The sequence below is a fragment of the Falco rusticolus genome, chromosome 5, assembly GCF_015220075.1.
Source record: "Falco rusticolus isolate bFalRus1 chromosome 5, bFalRus1.pri, whole genome shotgun sequence".
NCBI classification, from domain to species: domain Eukaryota; kingdom Metazoa; phylum Chordata; class Aves; order Falconiformes; family Falconidae; genus Falco; species Falco rusticolus.
In genome coordinates, this window is record NC_051191.1 from 10677489 (window position 1) to 10685141 (window position 7653).

At 36.5% G+C, this 7653-nt stretch overlaps 1 long non-coding RNA gene across 2 annotated transcripts; it reads left to right on the plus strand.

The window, feature by feature from the left end:
- The first annotated feature begins 2592 nt into the window (after positions 1-2592).
- On the plus strand, positions 2593-7341 carry LOC119148856. Of its 2 annotated transcripts, XR_005104517.1 has the most exons (4): positions 2593-2781; positions 3474-3536; positions 5355-5539; positions 6680-7341. It is a non-coding gene; the product is annotated as an uncharacterized LOC119148856 (long non-coding RNA). The 2 variants fall into 2 exon arrangements; XR_005104516.1 differs by lacking the exon at positions 6680-7341 and having other exon boundaries at positions 5355-6667.
- Positions 7342-7653: the final 312 nt, after the last annotated feature.

The following is a 7653-nucleotide window of genomic DNA, read 5'->3' on the forward strand; positions in this document are numbered from 1 at the left end:
CCTCACAAATACCAGTTTGCATTCCTATATGGCCTGAATATCTGCATTTTCTGTATACACTGCAAACTACGTATCAGGATAAACGATCAGCCACAATAAATGTATGTATTTCATTCCAGAAAGCAAACAAACATCATCATGTTATGCTGTATAGTGTTTGTTCTTCATGTTAAATATTTCACAGTTCTGTACAAAAGCCTGAATTTACCTGCTCAGGGCAGACTACTAAACAAGTTGGTAGATTCTATTTTTCTGAAAGAATTGCTTTTAGGACATGGTGCTGTAATAAAATGTGCTGTCCTTCTACAGGCATGTGGTCAAGTGTATTAGGTAACTGCAATCCAACCCATGTGGCAGCAGGTCTGTCAGAAATTTACTCTCTTTGATGCAAAACTTTTACGGCAAAGATGAGTGCATTTTTGATCTTGTATGTTTGCTTGGTTTATTTTGTTGTTGTGGTGGTTTTCCCTTAGCTGAATACATCTCAGTTGCTGGTACTTTCATTATTAGCTCACTAATACTGAAATTGTTGCTTTCATTAAGTCAGTATGGAGCTTAACTCCCACTGTTGTTTCAACTTCTATTAGCAACTATTTTATTGAAGCTCTTCATACAGTGTCTTTGACTGGGGTGTGTTCATTTTTTGAAAAAAAAAAATGCAGCAGTTGCATTTGGGCATTTACATCTCTAGCAGAAGGTCACCTACTAGCTATGAGTGAAATGGTGACACCTGAGGGCTTGTGGTCATTTATTTATTTATGCGTGTATGTAGAAAAATCCAGTTGTATGTCAAGAGCTACAGCTACAAATAATTGGGGCTTTTCTAATTTCTCTGCCAGACTAGTCTCAAATTCAGATCCTGAGCACATAGCCACCCTATAAGTTATAGTTGTCATAATGTTTCCCGAGGTGCTGAAAGTCTTCTATTTCTGCATTAAAATTTCCAAACCCAATCAGTTCTTGAGAGTGGGGAGTAGATCGATGTTTCTGTTATACTGGTACTCACCAGGAGTCATAATCTAGGAACCTCGTTTAGCTTTTCTGCACAATCTGACCCAGCAATTATTTACTGCACACTGAGCAGAGTATGTTCTGCATACAGCGTAGCCAAAAAAGGCTGGGTAGAGCATTCACTGTGCATGCAGATGATATGAGTCCAGTTCTTTTTCACCCTTCCCCTCACTTTAAGAATATTTGAATGTATCTTTTCCAAGACAGTGATTTAACCATAAGAGTCTCTTTGGATCTGCCTCTCAGATTTCTTAAATCTATTTCACTTGTACAACAGAACTTTTATCTGAGACAGGAATACTTTCACCTGTCTAAGCTCTAAAACTTAGAGTCAGTCTCTTATCTGACTATGTTTTAGGAATTAATTCAAGGAGATACATTTTCCACAGGGCAAGGAAAACATATATCCATACTGGTTTATATTGAGTGGATAGAGATATCCTTTCAGATTTTTCTGACCAACGAGGGAATTGAATGCTTCTGAGGTGAAAAGGAGCTATTGGATTACTCAGTTATTGGATAAATGGAGGAGAATGCAGTGCCGCAAAGGAACTCCGAGAAATGGCTGGCTTAGATGTGGTTTTAGCATTTTGTCGTTGCTAGGATGTGAATCCTGAGTGGCTGCTCTCTTCAGTCCTTATTAATGCAATAACAGTATAGTGATCACTTGTGAAACGCCATGAATGAATGGGGAAGAGGTTATTAGCTTACTGTTAGCTGCTGTGAGTGAACATTTCTCTAAGAGCATTCAGAGATATTTCTGTTGCTAATATAGATGGAGAGTGCATTTAACACTGTCAAAACAAGCAGGGATAGCCATTCTCCCATTTATTTTCTTGTGAATTCCTGAGCACCCCTATGTTACAATCATTAGGAGATTAATTCATGTTTTTATTATGTATGCATTATGTAACACTTCCCAAATAAATGGCTATTTTAATGGGGGTTTGGATAGCACAATTGCATTAACACTTATATGAGACGGATATTTTTGTAGCTTTGGTTGACTCTTGCTATATCTTTGATTATATACACACTTCCTAGGTAACCTGCTCCTTGCCTACTCATATGGTAAGTGTAGTTTGTTGGCAAAATTAAGAAGTTGCATCCAATAATCCATTACAGACTCTGCATCTCACACTGTGTTAGAAAAAAAATATCAATAATGAAATGATGAGTCCTATTTAACCTCTGACAAGATTTCTTCATTGGAACAGTGTCTTCCAAACTTTGTTAAGACTATTAGAAAAGGGAATTTTCCAAGGTCTGCTGGGACTTCTTGTATTGAGAATACTTTGATTTCTAACACAAGAATTCCTGTTTAATTAGCTGTAGAGAGCATATGTTTTTGCCCGTGTGTAAGTATTGTTTTGTAAATATAAGAAAGGAGGCATTTTGCCATTGCCATAAAGCATTATTGTGTTTTGATGGCACAATGCAACCTGCATGTGGATGGAGGATCTGTGCAGCTGCATGTCAGCCCTCATTCCATGAGATGTGACTTGGACAGGAGAGGGTGAAGACTTTTCTAGCACTCTTGCTAAATCTGCTCCTGCTCCAGGAAGTGATATCTAATTCAATACCATATTATCAGCCTCTTGATTTTTTTAATTTCCCAGATGCAGATATCAGAGTGCACCTGGAGCTGCTGATTGCCTGTTTTGTACTTAGCCTAAGCAGCCCTTCTCCTCATGTGAATTGTTTAAACAGCCTCTGCCAAGTCATCTTTTATCACAGAGGTGAACCAGGCTTCTTCAATGTGTCTCAAAGGTATATCCTTGTTTCTTAATGAAATTATTTGGAAAAAATATCTGCTTACATTTGGAATTAAGCACAAATGTCCAACATCGTTTCCCTGAGCCCATACAGTATTTTACCTGATCTTTACAGCTGTCTTGCTTTGAGTAAATATTGTCCTGAATTGGTGTCAGTTTTGCTTTTGTTTTTCCCTTTTCTCTTCCCTTCCCTTCCCTTCCCTTCCCTTCCCTTCCCTTCCCTTCCCTTCCCTTCCCTTCCCTTCCCTTCCCTTCCCTTCCCTTCCCTTCCCTTCCCTTCCCTTCCCTTCCCTTTCCCTGTTTCTGTTTGTTTCTTTTTTCCTGGTAATACTGCAGCAGTTGCCCATGCTACTTTTAAATGTAAAACATAGTCTGTTCCGTTCAACACTGAACAGTTTTTTCTTGCATATTTTGTCCCTTGGAATGTGAAATCATCATGTGATTTATACTGATGACAGAAATGTTATCTCCACATTCTCTGGGCAGCCTCTATGTTGTTAGGAAAGTACAGTATCTATTTTATGATGCTTCCATCAGTCCTCTCTGCTGTTCCTAGTTTCCAGCTGTTGCTTGTTGTTGTCCTCCTTCTACAGCTCCACTTTTCTCTCTTGTGAAAAGATTTTGTTCTCCCCGTCCCTACTTGTGCACTATTTTTGTATTATGAGAATGCTCCTGTTGCTATTTCAGTTCTGTTTGGCTCATCTTCCATGTATCGAGGCCACCTGATAGAGGACTTCTGCTTCGGGAACGGTAAGTAACATTGCCTGTGCTTGAATCTGAGTGACAGTGTCTCTTCCCAGAAGCGGGCTCCTTTTATATGTGCAACTATTCTTTCTTATTAGTTCTCTTTTGAAGTCCACATATCTGCCACATTCAACAAACCTACCAACTGCTGTCATGAAAGCTTCACTCTTTACCTTTATTCCTTCCTAGCGTTTTATTATAACAAGTGATGCTGTCTGAAACTGTTTCGTGAAGGAAGTCACAAGGAATAATAGTCTGCTTCAGCTTTTGAGGCATGCTTTCCTGTCACTGTAAACTTAGACAAAATAACTAGGAAGGATCCAACGGTTGCACCTTAAAAATAGTTCAGAAACAGTTTTTTTCTTAACAAAATTAGAAGATCTCAGCCAGCAGCTTGCCACTGTCAGTTGTTCTACTTGAATTGGTTTCCCTGACCCCATAATGAGGACCTGTCCCCTAGAAAGTTGGTGTAAGGTATTACTTTTTTGTAATTAGTCTAATAACATATAATATAATATAATGCAATGTACTATAATATAAAATAAGACAGGAAATTGTGATATTTTTTTATACATTTTTTTTTTCTCTGAACAAAATATATTAAATCCGGGAGGGAAGCTAACTTGTTCTGACACCAGCACATATGAGAACAGCAGCCTAGATAGCCCTGATGGTATGTAGTAATATTATCTTATTTATATCTGGATCATTAATATTCTTTGCCTTTTCATCAACTTCAGAAGATAACCATCTTATGCTGGTATATAATGTTGTACCTGGAGGAAAATTGCTGTCCTGTGAAATGACAGAACTGATTAATATCCAATATTGTAACTTCTGAAAACAATTACACTATCTAGTTAACTATTTTACCCATACCAAAATAAAAGATAGTGATATATATTGAAAAGTAATTAGGTAATTGCAAAATAAATTTAAGTAAACCTGACTTTTAAACTAAAATTTATTTTAAAGAAAAACATCTTTGATGTTATTGTCTGGCTTTATAATGAAAAACGGAAAAGGAAATATTAGAATGTATGTATATTTTAAAGATTCTGGTAAGTGGTATATATCAAAGCATTTTTTGTGAAAAAAAATGTTTTTTAAAAAAATCTGTTTTTCACAACCAATTATTCTTCTAGGTTTTTTTCCTGCGCTTGAATTAAAAATTAGAACCAAACCCATAATGATTTTTTTCAGAAATTACTTTTCCCGGAATGATATTTCTGAGTGGACCTAACACTCAGAAATTCAACTAAATGTCATCTTTGGTTGGACATCCGTCCAACCCAATACCTAGTGAACTCAAAGGCAGTATATGATTCATAGTGTCATATAATAACTGAAGATGGGACCTCTGAAAGTCATCTAGTCAAGATCCTTTTCCAAGTGGGACTAACTTCAAAGTTAGATTAGTTTTTCCAGGATAAAGCTTTCCCAGAAACACTTTATACAGGATCTAGACATCTGTGATAGCCTGTATGTCTAAGCATGCTTTTTACATGTATGTTGAGGCTCAAAATATGAGTTACCACTGGGAAGAAATGGGAAGTTAGCCTTCACAGTTTGGGATGGCTTCCTGCATCTTCTGCAGTGTTAAAAGATCTTTCAGTTTGAATCTCTGGGGGAAGAAAGTTTGTTGTTCAGAATCCAAATAAACTTGCATTTAAATGCAGCTTACATTCCTAGAAGTACTCTTTTTTTTTTTTTTTTTTTTTTTTCTTCTTTGGGTTCAGTTATGAAGCCTGCTGCACATAGATGGATGAAAATCATAAATATAAGTATTCCCTTACATTTTGCGCAAATACTTCATTTTTTCAGAGTCTGCATGTGAGCATGATGAAGAAGGGAGAAGGGAAGAAGTAACAGCTGTTGAGCAACTTCTTTGGCATTCATGAGGGTTGAATGAGAAGTAGGAGTATGAAATCAGGGTTGTGTGACTGTCAGGAGCACTGACACAAGAGTGTGGAGGGAGGACAATCTGTTTCAGACCTGCACACTGAGAGGTTGGTACTACACAGTCTTTTTCTGAGTGACTTCTGTGGGTGCACCAGCCCACCACAACGATCAACTTTTGCACACACTCTTATGACTCAAGCCCCCCAAAGTGTATGTATATACATATAAATAAACAAATATGCTCTTGAATGTATCTTACAGAGAGACAGGGAAGAATTTCAAGGTGTCATAGTCTGCATCTTAATTAGGTATTCCCTCTTGAATCTCACCTGAAGATGGAGAGGCAGGTCCCAGAGCATGTCCTATTCATGTCGCGGTTCCTCAACTTGTGATTCTAAGCGTCCCTAATACCACTTAATTTGTCAGTTGATATACATATGATTGAGGGTTTAGTTTGAAGCTCTAAGAACATGCTCATTGGCACATGTCCGAAGCTGCCTTTATACACATAAGGATTTTATTATTTCATAACTTTTAAAATTGTTAAATATATATGTTAACTTCAGAGATATTTTGTGAAATGACATGGAAAAGCAGTTACAACATAAAGGATAAAAATCCACACACTTAGGGTGCCTTATTTAGTTTGTCAAAAACACTTAAACTGTTGAGTGAATCTAATGGAATTCAGTGAATCTGCAAATACATTTTCAGTCCACTGAAAATGACTGTCAATTCAAGGTTAATTCATGAAACTGAATCATGAGCAAATATTATTTGGTGAAGATGAAAAAGGCAAAGAAATCATACAAACAAGGAAATGGGTATTAAAAAATTAGAAATTAGAACAATGGAGAAATGCTAACAGAGATTTGTGCCAATAAAAAAAAAAAAAATATCTTATAGTCTTTCTTTGACCGTCATTTGCCTATTTATTGGTTCACTATGTAGAAAGATTATCTGTTGACTTCAATAGCACTATTTCAATTCATGCAGGCAACCATTTCCACTTGAAAAAATCATAAATATAATTCATGAGTGTTTTCTTACATGAATGGAATTGAAAAGCTATTCTTTTCTCCATACATTTTTTCACCCAATTCTATTTCAAAGTATTATTTTGAGCTAGCATTAAAATATGAATAAATTTAGGAATTCATAAGCTTATGTGGTTGTATTTTCTTTTACATATATTTTTAGGAAAAAAACATTTTTTCATGTTAGTTTTTCTTCATTTCTTCCCTTAGATTGTCATGTGAAGCACAGGATGCTTAGAAGATTACAATTGTCTACTCTGTAAGAAAGGTTATTTATCAAGTCTAGAATTGCTGAAAACATAAAGGCCTTAGTTTCTTTCCCCCGTTTGTTTTCTATGCTTGTATTTTCTGTTCCAGTTCTCTAGCTAGAACTGAGTTGCTGTCTAGACAACTGTAATGCCATCTTTCCTTTGCACAGATAGTAAAATTAACTATTGATTTGGCCTATATGCAAAACTCCAAAGTATAAATTCAAACTGGGTTTTCTAAAAGGAAACAGTGCCAGATTAAGTTCATAATTTTTAATGTTAAACTAGATAATTTTCAAAATAAAGGAAATAAAGGAAGTTGATTGTAAGTTTACATACTATACTTAGTGTATAGCAAGTCTATTACATAGCAATTACACTGAAATTTGTATGCTCACACACAAGTCATCGGAAATATCACTTGAAAATTATTAGTTTAGCAGCCGAATGTAAACAGTAACGGAGGAATGGGAAAGTGATCGTGTACTGAGGTTGGCAGTGGAAGTTTCTGCTGTTGGTCATGAGAACAATGTCAGTTGATATTTCCCTTTGTGACCTTGGAAAAATAAGTAGAAGTACAAAATTAACTAATAATGATATTGAGAAAACATTGCCAACAGATGGAATGCCATGTGCGGGGGGGTGGGGGTGGGGGGTGGGGGGGAAAGGTGGCCATAGTAAAAGTGTTTTCAAATGTAACAGCATAAAATGCACAGGACTATATGCGTAATAAAAACAACCAACAACCTTTCTGTTACAGGGAAAAAAACCTTATTTTCATATGCCCAAGCAACAAGCTGAAAAAATCAAGTAGGAATCTAAGTTCTATCCTGAGAGGAATGATAACCCGATCTTCCCCTTACCATCCAAATACACCGTAAGACCATGTCTCACTGCGCCTTGGCATAGTACCTCGTAACTCTTGTGACCAGAGGT